Source organism: Musca autumnalis, unplaced genomic scaffold, assembly GCF_047663935.1.
Source record: "Musca autumnalis isolate F117 unplaced genomic scaffold, ASM4766393v1 scaffold_4, whole genome shotgun sequence".
NCBI lineage: Eukaryota > Metazoa > Arthropoda > Insecta > Diptera > Muscidae > Musca > Musca autumnalis.
In genome coordinates, this window is record NW_027411977.1 from 208,417,212 (window position 1) to 208,437,825 (window position 20,614).

The window sequence follows — 20,614 nt, forward strand, 5'->3', positions numbered from 1 at the left end:
ACGTGGATTTTATAATTAATTTTTCAAAAATATTTAGAGGCCAATAAACGTGGATTTTTAAAATAATTTTTTAAGAATATTTAGCGGCCAATAAACGTGGACTTTTAAAATAATTGTTGAAGACTATTTACAGGGCAATAAATGTAGATTTTTAAAATAATTTTTTAAGAATATTTAGAGGCCAGTAAACGTGGATTTTTAAAATAATTTTTCAAAAATATTTACAGGCCAATAAACGCGGATTTTTAAATTAATTTTTCAAAAATATTTACAGGCCAATAAACGTGGATTTTTAAATTAATTTTTCAAAAATTTTTAGAGGCCAATAAACGTGGATTTTTAAATTAATTTTTCAAAAATATTTAGAGGCCAATAAACGTGGATTTTTAAATTAATTTTTTAAAGATATTTAGAGGCCAATAAACGTGGAGTTTTAAATTAATTTTTCAAAAATATTTAGAGGCCATTAAACGGGGATTTTTAAAATAATTTTTCAAGAATATTTATAGGCCAATAAAAGTGGATTTTTTAAATAATTTTTAAAGAATATTTATATGCCAATAAACTTGGATTTTTAAAATAATTTGTCAAAACTATTTGGAGGCCAATAAACGTGGATTTTTAAAATAAGTTTTTAAGAATATTAAAATTAAGAACATTTGATAATTTTATCCTCTTCGTTTTCCTTTACATACATTCCCTTTGAATAATTACAAAATTAGTTAACTCTGAAAATTTCAGATCAGCATTAGAAATGAATGCTGTTTAATTTATATTTTTACCCATACCTTTAATAATTATCACCACATTTTTCGGAAAGCCTTGTCACAATTTCCCCATAGCATTAGCATGAAGAAATGGTGACTTGTGTTATCTTTGGTCTTCCCAAGAGCTTTTAGGTTTAAGGGAAAAGAAAACAAAAACAAAACAAAAAACTATCTTGATGAATTTCTGTGTCAATACACCATCATCTTAACCACCCACCCATCTTAATCACACAAGTCATGTAAGTGACAAATATTGCAGGATGGATGTATGTGTATTGTGAATAGAATATTCTCAAAAAAATCATCAATGTTTATCACGTCTGTGTATTATGCAAACACGAAGAAGAAAGCTGCAAAACAAAAAAATAAACATTGAAGTGCATTTCAATGATTTATTCGAGAGCCCTTGTGTCATCGATTCAAGAATGTTGGGAATTTCATTGCAATTTCTTTAAACTAAAAACAACAAAAAATTTAGGAAATTTAATTTATTGAAATGTTGGAGAAATTCCTTTAAAAATCAACGTTTGCTGGCCTCCAAATATATTTCTAAAATTCCTTCAAAAATATTCTTCTTGCAATTTTCAAGAAATTGAAGTCAATGTTGACTCGAACTTATGATTCATGTTCCAAAATTTTAATCTTAATGACAAGAGCTATAACCTTGCTTTAGAGAGTACATAAAAATTCCCAAAAATTGAAATATATTTCAAGTTTTTTTATATATGTACATATATATAAGTCTGAGAAAATGACATATTCATATTTTTACATGGAACCGAGCATTGAAATCTTTTGGGACCATAACAATGTGATTTTCTGGGTCAATTATTGTAGACAGTTTTTTGCATTTTATCACGCAGTAATGAGAAACTCCGTACTATACTGCGTATGATAGTTGACTTTAATTATTCGATACGAGGGATTTAATCAATGGTAATATAGACGAGCTGAGGTGTGTCTTTATAGACGAGATGAAGTGGGTCTTTATAGACGAGCTGAAGTGAGTCTTTATAGACTAGCTGAAGTGAGTCTTTATAGACGAGCTGAAGGCAGGCTTTATGGACGAGCTGAAGGGAGTTTTTATAGACTGTCTCTTTACAAACGAGTTGAAGGAAGGAAGATGAATGTAGTGGCTGGACTCAGAAAAATCCACTCAGGTAGATCTTGGAATGCTGATTACGCTAATATATACATATGTTATGTTTATCCCGAGTTATAGGCTTCGAAATTTCCGAAAACCTATATGATTGTTGACAAAAAAATTATTTTGAAAAAAAATATGATCGCCTTAGCCATGTTTAGCGTCTGTTCATAGGGGGAAGTCTTAAATTCCGGCCGAAGGCCGCCTAGTTTTGACAAAAATTTTGAAAAAAAAAATTGAGAAAAAAATGTGTGTGTGTCTGGTTTTATTAACTCGTACATGGAATGTATGGGGGTAGCAGTCAGGTATGGAATTGCCGAGGTAGAGTTGCTAAACGTCTAAATCCCACAGATCAATAGCTGTACTTCATGTTATAGGCCCAACATTATCCCGATTTTGGAAGGTCAAAACCGTCTGATCATGGAGAACTTTAATGATCATCATGAGTTGTGGCATTCTGTCTTCGGAAAGACCAGAGGGGTATAGTGCTAGCTGAGCATTGATAACTTATTTTTTTTTTTGTGGGTTAACGACAAAAAATCGGTAAAATTAAAATGCTTATAATTTCGATAATTAACGATGTTTTTCGGTAAGTTAGCGACGAATAAAAAGTAGGCGTAAAATTCTATCGACAGTAAGAGTGCTGTCAACTTTTATTTGAATTTTTTATTCATAATTATACCCTACACCACTATGTGGGGAGGGTATTATAAGTTGGTTTTGGCCAAAAAGTTTGTCACGCACCGACGAGCTGAGTCGATCTGGCTATGTGTGTCCGTCCGTCCGTCTGTCCGTCCATCTAAACCTTGTAATCACTCTACAATTCGCAATTTTGATCGGATCGTCACGAAATTTTGGGTGTTGATGGGGGTCCCGGAGGGGAAGAAGCCTATTGATTTTGGTGATGGTCGGATAATATTTAGGGGTCGGAATGGGCAAAAAACTTATGTGGATAAAAAGACAATGTTTTTTTCCAAAGCGAATATCTCAGCTTCTGTATAAAGTATACCAAAAGCAAAACCTGACAATGAAAATAGAAAATATCACCTTTCTAACGATGTAAAGTAAGCTCTCGTGGGTGATCAAACAACGAAGATATCACAATAGTCGCAAATTAAACCCAAATTTTCATTTTTGCGATTTGAATTATAATGACGAATATCACAGCTTTGGTTGGAAACTTTCCAAAAGCCCAGCCTGAAAGTAGAAGATCCCGTCTTTACAATGATGCAAACTGGGTCGGCGTAGGTAACCAAATAAGGGAGATATCGCAATAGTCGGTAATACATTCCATTTTTCCATTTTTTTGGAAATCACGCTACTGGGCGCAATTTTGATCGGATCGTTACGAAATTTCGAGGGTTAATGAGGGTCTCACAGAGGAAGAAGCCTATTGATTTTGATGATGGTCGGATAATATTTAGGGGTCGGAATGAGCAAAAACTTTATTTGGAGAAAAAGTCAATATATGTATATAAAATATCACCTTTACAGAAATGTAACATAGGTTGTCGTAGGTGGTCTAACAACGAAGATATCGCAATAGTCGCTAATAAAACCCAACTTCTCATTTTTGCGTTTTTAATAATAATGACGGATATCACACCTTTGGTTGGGGACCTTCTAAAAGCAAAGCCAGACTAAGAAAGTAGAAAATCCCATCTTTAAAATTATGCAAAGTAGGTTGGCGTAGGTAGTCAAATAATAGAGATATCGCAATAGTCGTTAATGCATCCTTCTTTTCCACTTTTTCTGCAATCACACTACAGGTCGGAATTTTGATCGGATCATCACGAAATCTTCTCACAGAGATAGAAGCCTATTGATGTTGGTGATGTCGACAGTAGTCAAATATAAAATTAAATATTAATTATTTTGTTTCAGTTCGCCTTAAGTCATTTGGTATAAAAGCCAGATAGGTGAAAACTTTCGTATCTCTTTTCGAGTAAAAAGATTATTCACAGAGGTAGTGGTGTAGGGTATCACATAGTCGGCCCCGTACCGACTATTGCCTTTTCTCACATGTTTTTCGTTTTAATTTTACCGATATTTGTCGGTAACTCAAAAAATCGCACTAATGGTCTGACAAATGACGTCACCTGGGTCAGACCATCTACCTATAGTCGTCCCATAAGCATACCTCTCGACTTCATTACCTCTGATCGCCACTCTTTCGTCAATCATGGGAAAGCTGATTGGCCGAGTTTCAGAGAGTTTACAAATGACCGCTTCAGAAATCTGCCCAATCCTTCTGATGTTCGGGTAGCGGAAAGGACGTTCCGAGATATCATCACTACTGCAGCCGCTCGCCATACACCTGCTCATCGGATACCCGAAGCGAGACCAAACTTCCCAGCAGATGTGATGAAACTAGCAAATGAACGTGATGAGCTTCGTAATGCCAACCCCAGTGACCCCAGGGTCAGGAAGCAGACACTGGAAGTTAACAGGTCGTTTTTTGAGCATAAGGGGAACAAGTGGTTAAATCATATGAAGAATTGAAACGTTGGAGCCGGAATAAATTAACTGTGGGCAAGGGTTAAGTACTCTTAAACCCTAGAAAGAACAAAGGCAGGATCTCAATCACGTTTAGACCCTTTATGTCGATTGACCAGAAGAGGTGCGCCACTCTGTTCACCACATAGACTGCCGAGATGAACACAGAACTGAATGTTCTGGTCGCTGGTAACCGAATTCCGACCACTTATTATCTCACGCCGACCGCTCATACTATCTATATGCGACAAGCAGAGATATATGAACAAGGTCCTCGCCAAGAGTTTGTAGTAAGCTTTATGGCGCCAGAATGTTTCGCGAATATATGCACTAGATGATTGAATAATATTCAGAACCTGTCAGAACGCCTTCTCATGTTACAGTAGACTGATGGGACGAAGATTCTGCTTGCTTGAAGAGACGAATTTTCTTAGGGTACTACAACACAATGGCATGCCCTCGGAACTCCAAGAGCAACAGGTGTGTCAGTAATATTTTGATAGCATTGACACATATGCAGGCGCAGATGTCATAAACAAGTATCGTGTAAATGCGGTCCAGATATCGTAGTTCAAAAAGGTCAACTGCCGCGACAAACCAAGGTTGGTTCAGCTCAAATACGATGAAACTTCTACACCAAAAATTTTCAACACTGTTCCATGTTTTAGTATAGACCCATATAACGGCAGCTCCAGATTTTCGGTATTTGTAGGATTTTGGCTAAAATTTTTAACCGAAGTAGCTGTAATTTGACATGTGAGGTTCTCGGTGGTCACGAAACTTCTTCGCAAAAAATTGTCAACATAGGCCCATATTTTGGTATAGCCCCCATATAACGGTACCTCCCGAATTTCGGTATTTTGAGGGTTTTAACTATTATTTTTTACCTGAACTAACTGTAATTTGACATCCGCGGTTCTCTGTGGTCAAGAAACTTCTCCACCAAATATCCTCAACATAAGTCCATGTTTTGGTATAGCCGCCATATAACGGTACCTCCCGATTTTCGGTATTTAGAGGGTCTTAGCTACATTGTTTGAAGAACTATGCGTAATTTGACATTTGAGGTACACTGCAGTTATAAAACTGTTCCACCAAATATTGTCAAAATTGGTCCAGACATTGATGTATTTTCTATATAACGGTTCCTCCAGATTTTCGGTATTTTGAGAGATTTAGCTACAATTTATAACCGAACTAGCTGTAATTTGGTATTTGAGGATCTCTGCGGTCACGAAACTTCTTCACCCAAAAACGTCAACATGGGTCGATGTTTTTATATAGTCCCCATCTAACGGTACCTCCTGATTTTCGGTATTTTGAGGGTCTTAGCTACATTGTTTGACGGAACTACCCGTAATTTGACATTTGAGGTTCCCTGCAATTAAAAAAGTTCGGCCCGGCCGGAACTTAACAATTTTTTACTTGTTTTTGTGGGGAATATTACTTTTCAATTTTCCACTTTATGTTTAAAAAATATTTTTAATCACGTAGGCACTGAGAGAGATTTCCCTTTCCATTCTCGTTTAGAAGAATTCAAGGATATCAATAAACCGTTTAATAAATTGTGTCCTGTCAAACATTCCGTGAAACATCACATTGAAACAAAAGGATTGCCCCTCCATAGCAAGCTCAGAAGATTGTCTCCTGAAAAGCTGAACATTGTAAAGAAGAAATTTGAATATATGATGGAACTTGGAATTTGTCGTCCCTCGATGAGCAATTGGTCAAGCCCACTCAAATTAGTACACAAACAGAACAATGAATGGCGTCCATGTGGGGACTATAGATCATTAAATAAGGTAACCGTTCCAGATAGATATCCCATCCCGCATATACACGATTTTGCTAGTAATTTGCATGGAAAGACAATTTTTTTAAAGATCGATTTGGTAAAGGGATATTTTCAAATTCCGGTAGAGGAGAAGGACATTCCGAAGACAGCAATCGCCACACCAATTGGACTATTCAAATTTACATGGATGCCATTTGGTGCAATGCGCACAAACATTTCACCGTTTCATGAACGAGGTCCTTAGATGTCTTGATTTTTGCTACGTATATATCGATGACGTACTAATTGCTTCAGCAAATTTGGAAGAACATAAGAAACATCTACGTTTGTTATTTGAGCGATTAGGAACTTATGGACTTACCATTAATGTCTCCAAGTGTGAAACCGAAACTGTTTTGGAGTTTAGCCGATTTCTTGGTCTTATCAATTTCTATCGTCGATTTATACCAAAATGCTGCCGAAGCACAAGCCGCTCTTCATGAAGTTAAGAAGGGTCAGAAAAAGAACGACAAACGGAAGATTGAATGGACTTAAGATCTCAGAAATACATTTGAAGAGTGCAAAAATCAACTTGCAAATGCTACAATTCTTTCTTATCCTGTCCAGGGTGCGCCTATATCTGTTTGGGTCGATGCATCTGACTTTGGTATGGGTGCGGTACTTCAACAGTATGTCAATGATAAATGGGTACCTCTTGGATTCTATTCTAAAAAGTTTTCAGAAATGCAACGCACGTATGATCGCGAACTACAAGCAGCATATTCCGGTCTGAAACATTTTCAATATTTTTTGAAGGGCAATCATTTTCGATTTACACCGACCATAAACCTCTTTCCTTTGCATTTCTACAAAAATCAGAAAAAACATCACCGATACAATTACGCCAACTAGACTACATTGGATATCCGATATATTCGAGGAAAAGATAACGTGACAGCTGATTTCTTGTCCAGATTGGATACGATTGAAATGCCTAATTCATTTAATTTCAACGACTTAGCAAAGGATCAAGAAACTGATGAAGAATTAATTTCAATGTTGTCATTTACGGAACATAGTCTTTCTCTCAAGAAAATCAAAATGACCGAATCCGAACAGGAATTGTATTGCGATTGTTCAACAACGAATATTCGACCGTTTGTCACGAAGAGATTCCGAAGGGAAACATTTAATTTAGGCCACAGTTTTTCACGTCCAGGAACCGGGAATCGTTTTGTGTGGCCATCGATGAAAGCTGCCAAATGTCAAAAGTAGGAAGACATACCAAAAGCGTTGTAGGTTCATATCCTGTTCCATACAAGCGATTTGATTTGGATCAAAAGTTATTCACACGACGTCTAATCATCCACCGGCTAATGGACAAATCGTGAGGTGGCACCGAACTCTGAAAAATGCCATCAAATGTCATACGGATACAAACTGGTTTGACAAGTTACCGTTAATAATGCTCGGACTACGATGCTCAACATCCGCTGATTTGACATATTCACCTGCAGAGATGGCGTCGCAACAACACCTAAAGGTGACGCACTGTATTATAGCTGCCATGACGTAAAGCATGAATTTGGTTGTGGATTCGTAGTTAGTCGGAGACTAAAACATCTGGTATCCAGCTTCACCCCAGTGAATTTTCGGATAAAAGCTAAATTCTTCAACATTAGCTTTATTTGCGCTCATGCTCCCACTGAAGAAAAGGACGAACAGAGGAAAGATATATTTTACGAGCGCTTAGAAAAAACATATGACCGTTGCCCTGCCCATGACATTAAAATCATTCTAGGCGATTTTAATGCCAAAATTGGAAAGGAGAATATCTTTGGCCCAACATTCGGGAAATTCAGTCTCCACAGTGAAACATCTGACAATGGTATGAGGCTGATAGACTTTGCAGCTGCAAAAAACATGGTAGTTAGCAGTACCAGATTTAATCATCTCGATATTCATAAGGGCACCTGTCTGTCTCCAGATCAGAAAACAAGAAACCAAATTGATCATGTTGTGATAGATGGAAGACATTCATCGAGCGTGTTGGATGTACGATCGTTCCGAGGCGCAAACATTGATTCGGACCACTACCTTGTTGCAGCAAAGGTACGCACCCGCTTAAACGTAGCAAACAAAGTACGAACAGACACAACACGAAAGTTAGATATCGGTAAGCTGCAATCACAACAGATAGCCACAGCATATTCCACTCAACTAGCCCAATTGCTAAATCAAAGCACTCCTCATCCCGATAACATTTCAGCGTAATGGCAAAGCATTGTCCACTCCATGCAAACAGCCGCAAAATCCATACTTGGATACCAGAGACCTCCACCAAGGAATCCATGGTATGATGAGGAGTGTCGTGCTGCCACCGAAGGGAAAAATGCGGCATATAGGGCTACTTTACAATCCGTAGCAACGCGTAGCGCACGAGAGAGATACAGGGAGAAAAGGAGAGCGGAGAAACGTCTTTTCCGCAGGAAAAAGAGAGAGATGGAAAAGCGGGAGTGTGAAAAAATCGAGATGTACAGGAGCCAGAATGAAGTCCGAAAATTCTACCAAAGAGTCAAGCATCAAACTGATGGCTTTGGTACAGGCACATCCTCCTGTAGAGACCAGCAAGGTAATTTGGTAACTGATACAGATAGTGTACTCAGGATATGGAAAGAACATTTTTCAAATCTGTTGGTATCCAATAGCAGCGAAGACGACGTAGATACCACAGTCCCAATCCCAGAAGATGGTATTGAATGTATACCGCCCAGCCAAGATGAGGTAAAGACAGCAATAAATCGGCTGAAGAATAATAAGGCAGCAGGGGCCGATGGCTTACCAGCCGAGCTGTTCAAAACCGGAGGCGACACGCTGATAAGGTGTATTCATCAGCTAGTTAGCACCATCTGGCAGGAAGAACGAGTACCCGACGTTTGGAACCTGAGTATCCTGTGCCCCGTCCACAAGAAGGGAGATAAGACTGTATGCTCTAACTATAGGGGCATAAGTCTACTCCCTATTGCCTACAAGATCGTGTCAGGGATATTGTGCGAACGACTAAAGCCTATGGTCAACGAGATAATTGGACCAAACAGACATGGCAGTGCTTGGTGTGTTTGAGAGAAAAAAAGGCGCGGTATTCCACAGTGCAAAGCAACAAATAGAGAGGAATGGAGATCTCTTCTTAGTTCGGCCTATAGAACAAATGTTCTGTAATGGGCCAGCTAAGTAAGTACCTGCAGAGATAGTATATGGGACCATTCTACAGATTCCTGGTCAATTTGTAAGTGACAGTAAATATTCAGCCAGTAATGACTGGGTTTTAAATTTCTGTGAGCACATGGAGAAATTACGAACGGCAAAGGTACAACGTCATGGAAGTAGCTCTGTATATATTCCAACAGATATCGCAACATGTAAACATGTATTTTTGGGAAATAATGCTGTTATGAAGCCATTGCAATGGACCGTACTTGGTAATACGTCGAAATGATAAAACTTTCACGATCAAGCTAAACAAGGTTAGTCGTGTCAATAGATCGTATAAAGCCTGCATATTAGTCAACATTGAAGATGTACACCCTGAAAAAGTTCCAGAATACGGAATGGTTACAAGAAGCAAGAAAAATATTAGTTTCAAGCGCAGCTGAAACTGGAGGGGGTACTGTGGGGAAAATTGCTTTTCAATTGTCTACTTTATGTTTAAAAAATATTTTCAATCACGTAGGCATTGATATTTATGTTTTGTTTGTCAATGTTATGAAAATTTTCCAAAATTATTTTTATTCAGTTAGAAACATTCGTTCATGTAATTTGGAATTTTAATCAAATAAAATTTTGTTAGAAAATATTAAACCCTCGTTTTCTACAGAACTAATATTGATTTTTTTAATTATTATTCCAAAAAATCTCATCAATGTCATTGCCATGAATATTTTGCCCAAAGTATATCAATTTTGTTTTTTTTTTTAATATTTATTGCTTTAAAAGTGGACATCATTAAATTTTTACAGGTCATTCGTTGCAGCAACTAAGCAGATTTTGTCTATTACGAGAAAACAACAACAGAAACTAGGTTGAAAAAACATATTTAAATTTAATATTGGCGTGACTTGCCACAATTCAGTTGGCGACAAGAATTGGGCAGTCTTTGCAGCTCCATACTTAGTTTTCTTTGCTGGCCAGTAGGTGACGAATATATAATGACCATTTAAATTTGTAACAAAAAAATAAATTTACGGTTTTTTATGATTTGCATAAATACATAGATTGGAATAGAAAGTTATTATACTTACACGGGAGTCAGATGCCAAAAATATTTTTTGAGAAATATAGAAATTTCATGTCCGTTCTCTAAAAAAAAATTAAAAATTTTCTCTTAGAATATTTATGGTTTAAAAAGAGATAACTTCTCATGAATCATAAAAATTTGGATTTTTTCATGAAAAATTTTACAATATTTTATAGCTTAAGGATTCAGGACCTCATGCCCATTCTCCCAAAAAAAATTAAAAATTCAATACATTCATTCAATTAAAACTTTCATAAATAATAACCTTCGTCCTAATAAGACAAGAATAAATATACAATTTTTATTTAGTATTTTTTTCTTTCCCACTGTGCAAAAAAAAAAACTATTATATCCCCTCGAAAATTTATCACATCTTATTGGCATACCTTAAATTCCTCTTCGCCTTCCTACGCATTTTCTTTGAGTTTCCTGTGGAATGTATGTTTTTATGTAGTCGTCTGTTGTTTTTCATCAATTCATCTTCGTCATGGTATTCGTGGTAAGAACAGGAAACGGAAAACAGAAAAAAAAAATTATATTTACATTCATAAAATTGGCACTTTCTTTTCACACCTTAATTTTGTGTTGAATATCATTTTGTGCGTTCTTGACGTAAAGATGTCAAAAACAATTTTGTTTTTAAAACTTATGAAAAACAATATCCGATTTTTACGTGGAAAAGAAATGTTATGCCTAATGAAATCCTCTTAAAAAGGAAATTATAGAATAGGCGAATGTCTATGCTGACAGACACTTTTTTCTGTTTCTAAGATCTGCAAAATGATAGACTTTGTGACTAAATTTTTTGACAGAGTTTTCTTCTTTGTAGCTGCAAATGTGTTTCATAAGCCGATTAATAAAGTTTTATACTTTTTTGGCAATGATGACAGCAGTGTTGATAGGAGTATGTCATCTTTGACACAAAGTTGTTCATTTGTGCATATCTAAATAATTAGATCAAATCTCAATGGAAGCAGTGGATATTGAGGCCATAACCTTAAAAATAAAAAAAATCGGGAGGTACGTTTTGTAATTAGAATGTTTTAATTATTTGTTTAAGGTCATGGGTTCCATTCCCCGGCCAAGCAACATCAAACAATTTTCATCATTGTCAAAATACCCCTCAGTAATGTTGACGACATTTCCTGAGTATTTCAGCCATGTAAAACTTCTATGCAAGTGGTGTCTTAAGACACGCCGTTCGGACTCGGCGATAAACTGTAGGTCCCATATTATTGAGCTAATATGAATCGGGGTGCACTCATTAATATGAGAGAAGTCTCCCTTGACCCATCTGGGATGTTTGAAGAACAATTATTGTTATGTTTACTTTGTTGTTAAAATACTATACTCGATATAGCATGCCATGATTTTTATTGTATACGTTTTTTCCAAAACTGTTATACATTTTTTCAGTGTCAATAAAAACTTTAAACACAATAGGTTATGGACCTATAGACACGGAATATTTTGTCAAATCGTTTATTTGTGCTGTTGGAAAAAAGTGAAAAAATATGACAAGCGCTCAACTATTTTGTCCCGTAGAGAGACTGAGGGGAAGAGATAATTTTGATGTCTGGAAAGGATAGGCGGGTGACTCAGGGGGTGGAAGATAGCAAGGTACGGTCTTGACCGGCTTTAACATGGCAAAATCCAGGATTTATCTTGGTCCCTCTTTCATCTCAAGTGGACACTGACCTCCCCTTGGTGTCACCTGTGGAACTGCCTTTAACACCCGTTAAAGGTAGTGAGCTAACATGTGCCGCGCGCTCGTCTATAAGAACATTAAAAACTTGGGTTTGGGCGTCGGGTTAGTAACCCTCCCCTAGAAAAAGCAGCCTACTATGAAAAAACAAAAGAAAAGAAACACAAACCCCTCTAAAGTTGACGAACCCCGCAAACGTTTTAAGGACCATGATCTGCGAATCTGCACCTGGAATGTTCGCACACTTTATAGAGAAGGTGCAGTTTACGCATTGGCAGATATATTTGAAAAGTACAAGGCCGACATTACTGCCATACAGGAAATACGATGGAATGCGAAAAACGTCACAACAACACCTAAAGGTGACGCACTGTATTATAGCTGCCATGACACAAAGCATGGGTTTGGTTGCGGATTTGGAGTTCGTCGGAGGTTAAAACATCTGGTCTCCAGCTTCATCCCAGTGAATGAAAGACTCGCTGCAATTCGATTAAAAGCAAAATTCTTCAACATCAGCTTTATTTGCGCTCATCCTCCCACTGAAGACAAGGACGAACAGACCAAAGATATATTTTACGAGCGCTTAGAAGAAACTTATGACCGTTGCCCTGCCCATGACATTATCTTTGGCCCATTCAGTCTTCATAGTGAAACATCTGACAATGGTATGAGGCTGATTGACTTTGCAGCCGCAAGAAACATGGTAGTTAGCAGTACCAGATTTCAACATCTCGACATCCATAAGGCCACCTGGCTGTCTCCAGATCAGAAAACAAGAAATCAAATTGATCACGTTGTGATAGATGGAAGACATGCATCAAGCGTGTTGGATGTACGATCGTTCCTACGTACAAACATAGACTCGGACCACTACCTTGTTGCAGCAAAGATACGTACCAGATTAAACGTAGCAAACAAAGTGCGAACAGACACAACACGGAAGTTGGGCATCGGTAAGCTGCAGTCACAACTGGCCCTACTGCTTAATCAAAGCACTCCTCCCGGTAACATATCAGGACAATGGCAAAACATTGCCCACTCCATGCAAACAGCCGCAAAATCAGTACTTGGATAACAGAGACCTCCATCAAGGCATCCATGGCATGACCAGGAGTGTCGTGCTGCTACCGAAGAGAAATGAATGCGGCATATAGGGCTACTTTACAATCAGTAGCAACGCGTAGTGCACGAGAGAGGTATCGGAAGAAAAGGAGAGAGGAGAAATGTCTTTTCCGCAGGAAAAAGAGAGAGATGGAAAAGCGGAAGTGTGAAAAATCGAGATGTACTGGAACCAGAATGAAGTCCGAAAATTCTACCAAAGAGTCAAACATCAAACTGATGGCCTTGGTACAGGCACATCCTCCTGCAGGGACCAACAAGGTGATCTGGTAACTGATACAGATAGTGTGCTAAGGATATGGAAAGAACATTTTTCCAAACTGTTGGTATCCAATAGTAGCGAAGTCGACGAAGATACCACAGATCCAATCTCAGAAGATGGTATTGAATGTATACCACCCGGCCAAGATGAGGTAAAGACAGCAATAAACCGGCTGAAGAATAATAAGGCAGCAGGTGCTGGTGGTCTACCAGCCGAGCTGTTTAAAACAGGAGGTGAAACGCTGATAAGGTGTATGCATCAGCTAGTTAGCTTCATCTGGCAGGAAGAACGCGTACCCGACGATTGGAACCTGAGCATCATGTGTCCCGTCCATAAGAAAGGAGATAAGACTTTATGCTCCAACTATAGGGGCATAAGTCTTCTCCCTATCGCCTACAAGATAGTGTCAGGGATATTGTGCGAACGACTACAGCCTATGGTCAACGAGATAATTGGACCATACCAATGCGGCTTTAGACCTGGCAAGTCCACCATTGACCAGATATTTACCCTGCGGCAAATCCTGGAGAAGACCCAAGAGATGCAGCTAGACACCTACCACCTTTTTGTCGATTATAAAGCAGCCTTCGACAGCCCACTAAGTTCAAAGGTATTCCAAGCCATGTCTGAATTTGGTATCCCCGCAAAGCTCATCCGGCTTTGTAAGATGACTTTAACTGATACAAGATCTTCAGTTAAAATAGGAAAGAACGTCTTCGAAGAGTTTTGTACCAGAAGAGGTTTTAGGCAAGGATACAGCCTTTCTTGTGATCTTTTCAACAGCCTGCTAGAAAAGGTTATACGAGAGGCAAACGTCAAAATAAGTGGCACAATCTACACCAATAGCCACATGTTACTATGCTGATGATATAGACATCATGGGGCGATCAGTAAAAGAGGTAACCGATACCTTTATGAAGGTCGAAGGAGAATCTGCTAAAGTGGTTCTGGCGGTAAACGGCGAGAAGATCAAGTTGATGGTGTCCATTGAGTTCGGACCAACTGTTGAAGTTGGTTTCTATAAGTTTGAAGTTGTAAAAGACTTCGTATACCACGGCACCGCCGTAAACACAACAAACGACATCGGTTGTGAAATAAGAAGAAGAATTGTATTGGCCAACAGATGCTGCTTTGGCTTAAGTAAGTACTTCAAAAACAAAGCCACAACTCGTCAAACAAAGATAAAGCTTTACAAAACACGGATACTACCCGTGCTGATGTATGGTCCCGAAGCCTGGGTACTTGCGCAAGCAGATAAGGCAGTGCTTGGCGTGTTTGAGAGAAAAATTATTCGAAAGATCTACGGACCAATCTGCGTTGACGGTGAATATCGACGTCTCCGAAACAACGAGCTGTATCTGTTATACAACGACATCAATATAGTTAAACGTATCGAGATGCAGCGATTGCGTTGGCTAGGCCATATAATAAGAATGAGCGACGATGCACCCGCTAAAAAGGCGTATAAATTCGAGCCACATGGCGGTCCACGCAGTATTGGCAGGCCAAAGAACAGATGCCGCAAACAAGTAGATGAAGAGATGACAAGGCGCGGTATTCCAGAAAGCGAAGCGCAAAACAGAGAGAATTGGAGAAATTTTCTTAGTTCGGTCTATGGAACAAATGTTTTGTAATGGGCCAGCTAAGTAAGTAAGGAAAAGATAGGCGAAATCCTTGCTCGTAATTAAAGGATGCTGGAAAGCAGTTAACGAAGCGATGCCCAATACGGACTTGAATGAACGTGGCGGAGATTACGCTTATGTTTGATCCAAATAATAATGGACACACAGCAGCAGCGACAACTGCAAAAGAAGCTTGGACTGCTTTGGTAAAGGCGTACGAAGATACGGGTCTAACTCGTAAGGTTGATCTTCTGCAGCAGTTGGTTAACATTAAAATTCATAATTACAAGACTATTGAAGACGTTAACGAATTGTTAATTATTGCATTAAAATTCACGACCGCTGGCTTGAATATAGACGACGAACTAACGGCGTCATTGATGTTGGCCACTTTATCTAAAGACTTCAAACCCCTGGTAATGGCTGTGGAGAACTCAAAAGAAAAGTTGACCGCCTATATGGTAAAGAACCTTTTACTCCAGGATGAAAAATTTTATCAAGTATCAGGAAGGCAAGCTGCACTTCAAGCAAAGACGTCTAAGAAATTCCATAAGCAAATAATTTGTTGTAATTGCAAGAAAATGGGCCATATTTCGAAGTGCTGGCTGAACAAATCCTACGCAAATTGTGGTCATGGAAATAATCCCAAGAAATCGGAAGTTTTGTTCGAAGTTTTGTTCGCATCGAAAGGCTTTGCATCATGTGCAAATGCAGGAACTGAAGTAAATGTAAATTCGAATTATTGGTTTATAGATAGAGGAGCAAGTAACCACATGACCAATAGCAACTCGAATATGTACAACATTAGAAACGTGGAATGTAAGAAGGTTGTTGTGGCAAATAAAGAGGAGCTTGAGGTCAAATGTGTTGGAGATATCGACTTAGAAACTAACTGTAAAAACAAATCTGAAACTATCATTGTTAAAGATGTGGAGTATGTGCCTTACACAATCCCACGGCAGCGGGTTCTCTGTACCGGATTGACCCGGGACCACACAACATCAGCGTTTACCAAATTTACCAAATATCATGAAAAATTCAAATGTTGTGTAGCGTTACGTAATGCTATTTTAAGGGGTTATGGCCACTTTTAAGCATGAGAGAAGCCATTTTCATGCAAAAAATTATAAAAAATCTATTAAACCTTAAGTTACCTTCTATTTTTTTTTTTTTTTGAAAAATCTTACATTCAAATGCCCGCTTATAAAGCACTGTTTTTACTAAAGCAGTTTGCGGTACCCACTGTAGTTTGAAAAAGAATAAACCGATCAGCATATATTTTTGTGGGATCATTACGAACCTAATAATCTTGTCCATTATCGAAAAGGAATTAAAAAAATCAATTTTTAAAAAATTTTGAACAGTTAAAATCAAAATTTCGATTTTAACAAAAACAAAACACCGTACAAAATTGATATTTTTTCTGACTCCGTCAGCAGTTTTTTTAAGACTCTCTCGGTTAAGCACATGATTTATGTGTACAATAGTCCCACAAAAACATATAAAGTGCCACTTCGAGGAAAAGACGTTTTTAGTTTCTATGCTACATACAAAACACAATAAATGTTTCCCTTCGAAAGCTCATATCACGTAAATTTTTGTCCGATGGACTGGAATTTTGGCACATATTCTATTCTATATTTTATATGAAATAATGGTACAAAGTATATAAATTCAATAGAAAGAATTCACAATATTTAGTCCCAATTTACATTAGGCGAGTTTACTTGCGGCAAGTCTCAGTTTGTAGGAGAGACACGTAAGGGGTATGGAAGTGGAAAAAAATTACTCGTACCGGCAATTCCTTTTATATTTTTTTGATATTATTTTCATTGTTTGAAAACAAAACTTGCAGAAACAGAATTGCCTGTATAAACGCAAGAGGCAAGTTTAAAAGAGAACAAGAAATGTAAATTGGGACTAAGGATACAATTTTAAATATTTACAGAGTAGGATATTTAGAATTGAAAATAGACAATATCGGGCCACGTGCGGTAAGGTCGCCATGTACAATTTATTGAAGTATATTGAAGTTTTTAATCATACAGGTCCACGTTATGGTTTATCGCAGAATTTTACAAAAACAAAAAATTGCCGTTGTCTTTGCTATAGCAAGATTTTCACTATTTCGATGATCTTAGCCTAATTTTTAAGAATATCGGCTGTCGTTGTCGTTGATATGTTTCCAAATGAAATCATTAAGAAAAATTTAACAGTTTTGGAGATATGGTGTGAAATGTATACAAATTATGGAATTTTTAGATATATTATAAAATTTATTTTTTTTTTTCATTTCTCCAAATATTTTTTTTTTTTTGCCCTTATCTACAAATTTGCTGCAAAGGTCAGAAGAAGATTTGCATTGGTTTCAGAGATATAGCCACGAGTTGTTTAAAAAGTCGATATTTAATAATGTTTAGATGGGGCCATAAAATCCAAGCTGCATCTGACTCAACAAAACGGAACTAGGGCTTTTGTACTTTGGGTCTGTACTTTCAAAAAATCCTCACTTCAAATTATTTGCACAAGATTACCTTAAAAATGTTGCACAGTGTTATTTACCGAAAGAGATAGATTCTGATACCAGGATTATTTTTACTTTTAATATTATGTTACAAAAGAAGCGTTATAATTTGTTTTCTTAATTGTACGGTTAGAAGTTTTTGGACTCGATGACAAACACTTTGATGGACTTAGTTCTATGTAGTTTTGACAAATAACAATCGATCCTTATTGAACCCCACATAATTATTCACTAATAATTATTTGAGAGACACTCCTCTCGATAGTTACCGCGCCCATAAGCTTTTTAGTTGGCCACCGTAGTGTTTAGAGCTTTGTCAGGAAGCATAAACTTGTCCACGAAAAGTAGGATATCGCTGTAAACAAGACTACAAAATGTCCAAAGAATCATCGAACAGTCTTTAAACTGCAGTTATGTTAGACTTGCATAACAGCGTGTTTTTGTAAATATGCTTGCCTGTCACACGAACCGTTCGTACTAAAACGTATACGTTCAAAATTTGGTTCTTGTAAAATTTTACGAACCATTCGTTTTTATCTGAAAGCTTTCGTCTATTTTATAAAAGCTTTTATATTTCAGGGTTTCCATGATACTTATTTTGTGAATTTTGCATAGGCATCTGCACGTAACATGTGTTAATTGATGGCAACCCCGATAAACAGATGACAAACAAAAATTAAGAAAAAAAATTGATCAAATTTGTCCAAAAATAATTGTGATAATATGAAGAAACAGGTGTACATATACGCGTGTGCTTCTATGGAAATAAATAAAATTGCATTCCCTTCCAGTTTTCGTGTGTTTTGTGCCATTTATTACTCAAATTATTTAATTTTCATTCAACACGATGGGCCTTTTCCATTCGTGTATTTTTGACATATTCGTTCGTTTGATTTTGTTACGAAAACCAAAAAAATTACGAAAATAAAAAGCTCTCATTTGTTTGTCACACGAATACAAACGTCAACCGCTATGAAAACCAAATTGTGACTTCATTCATGAAATCGACGAACGAATGGGCAAAAACTTTTTACAAAAACACGCTGTAAGAGACCTGAAGATGTTGTCCAAACATATTCTCTTGGACCTTGATGTACTTTTGGAAGTAATCTTGCGAACCATATTAGGTTCGATTTTAGAACGAATCGGTTAGTCCCTTCGACTATTTTAGTGAACATTTTTGAACTTTTATGGCGGAGGTACCGATATGACTTAAATTTAATTTAGACAAAACATTACGAGATCCATAACTTGGACCGAGAGTTATCATCAGTTCCAACCTGCCAGACAAACAGAGATACAGACGGACGGACGGTGGTAAGTACTTCCATCTTGGCTGAAACGAATATCGTCCAAACATATGTGAAGTCTTAAATCATTATTTTGAAGAAATCTACACAATCCTAGTGTATATAATCTCGTAATCTAAAGTCTGAGATTACAATTATACTTCGGTAATGATAAGTAAAAATCAAGTGACGCACAAAAATTCATTTGTCTTCATTATTTTCTCATAATGTTTAGCAGCAAATTTGTCTAAAACAGAATAACAAAATTTTGGCGATGGCAGTAAAACAAATTTCTAATTGGCTTTCAATACGTAGTCCACGAAGGACCGACCCTTCATACATTTTATTCAATAGATTTTTTTTTATATACATTCCCTTCCCATAATACTGAACTCGTTATTTTTGTTATAACCGGATGAGTTTTAAGCCTCGAGAGCTCTATACATTTCGAATAAATAATAGACATGGGGTATATTCATTAAGGAATTAGCTTTTGATAGTGGTATGATATGACATGAAGAAGTAATTCAGATTTTATTGGAAGTTTCTCTAAAAAACAGCTTACAAACAAAAATTTTTAAAATAATTTCTTACAAAACTTGTTAATGATGTACATTTTCTGTTCAGAAACTTAAGAAAATATAAGTTTTAATTTGAAATCTTCAAATATACAAAAATTTTTATGCGAAAAAAATACAATAACTAGTTACAGTAGCTTAACAAATTTTGTTCGACCAAAACATTTCGTACATCCCTGGATCGCACCGTGCAAGACATCTGCGTATGCGGCACAGGGCCCGCACGATACTAAGCACCTATTCAACTGCCCCGCCAAACCTACTCATCTAACTCCAGTGGATCTGTGGTTACATCCCATCGAAGTAGCCACTTTCCTGGAACTGGAGATAGACCCAGAGCCAGATTGAACAGGAGAACGAACATCAAACATAATAACAAAACACTGTTACAACAACAACAGTATGTGCCTCAATTATGTACCAATTTACTTTCCGTCAAGCAAATTACAAGGTACAACAAAAAGGTGACAAGGTGATGTATGTCAAATTTTATTGTTTATATTGTTTGGAGAGCGCATCTACCAAAGTGTCTTCTAGTGGTTTAGTTGCAAAAAACGATTTTAGCTTGTGGCATCGGAGAATGGCTCACATCTGATCACACACCAATGGGTCACATCTGATCACATCAAATAATGAAGAAGGTACTGGAGCGACTCAATTATTGGAACTCATCCATTCGGATGTTGTGGGACCACCCAACACACCGTCAATTTCCGGAAGTCGTTTTCTAGTCAATTTCGTAGACGACTTCTCTCGAAAAGTATTTGCATATTCGTTGAAGAGGAAATCTGATGGATCGCATAAATCGCACCATTATAGAAAAAGTTCGATGCATGCTTCTAGATAGTGGTCTCGTTCATCGTTTCTGGGCTGAATCCGCAGCCACGTCCGCTTTATTAATTAATCGTGTGCCTTGCCGTGGGTCAGACAAATACCCAGAAGAAATATGGACAGGACGCAAACAAAATTTGAAATTTTTGAGAGTTTTTGGTAGTCCGGCGTTAGTGCACATTCTAAAAAAAGGAGATTAAAACTAGATC

The 20,614-nt window shown here is 37.3% G+C and overlaps 1 protein-coding gene across 4 annotated transcripts in view; it reads right to left on the reverse strand.

Moving 5' to 3' along the window:
- LOC141403490 (uncharacterized) overlaps positions 1-20,614 on the reverse strand; it is a 311,915-nt gene that overhangs the window by 247,010 nt on the left and 44,291 nt on the right. For all 4 annotated transcript variants that reach the window (XR_012412817.1, XR_012412816.1, XM_073985982.1 and 1 more), the window contains exon 2: positions 10,480-10,537. The gene's annotated coding sequence lies outside the window, so the exon portion shown is untranslated. The remainder of the gene's footprint in view (positions 1-10,479; positions 10,538-20,614) is intronic.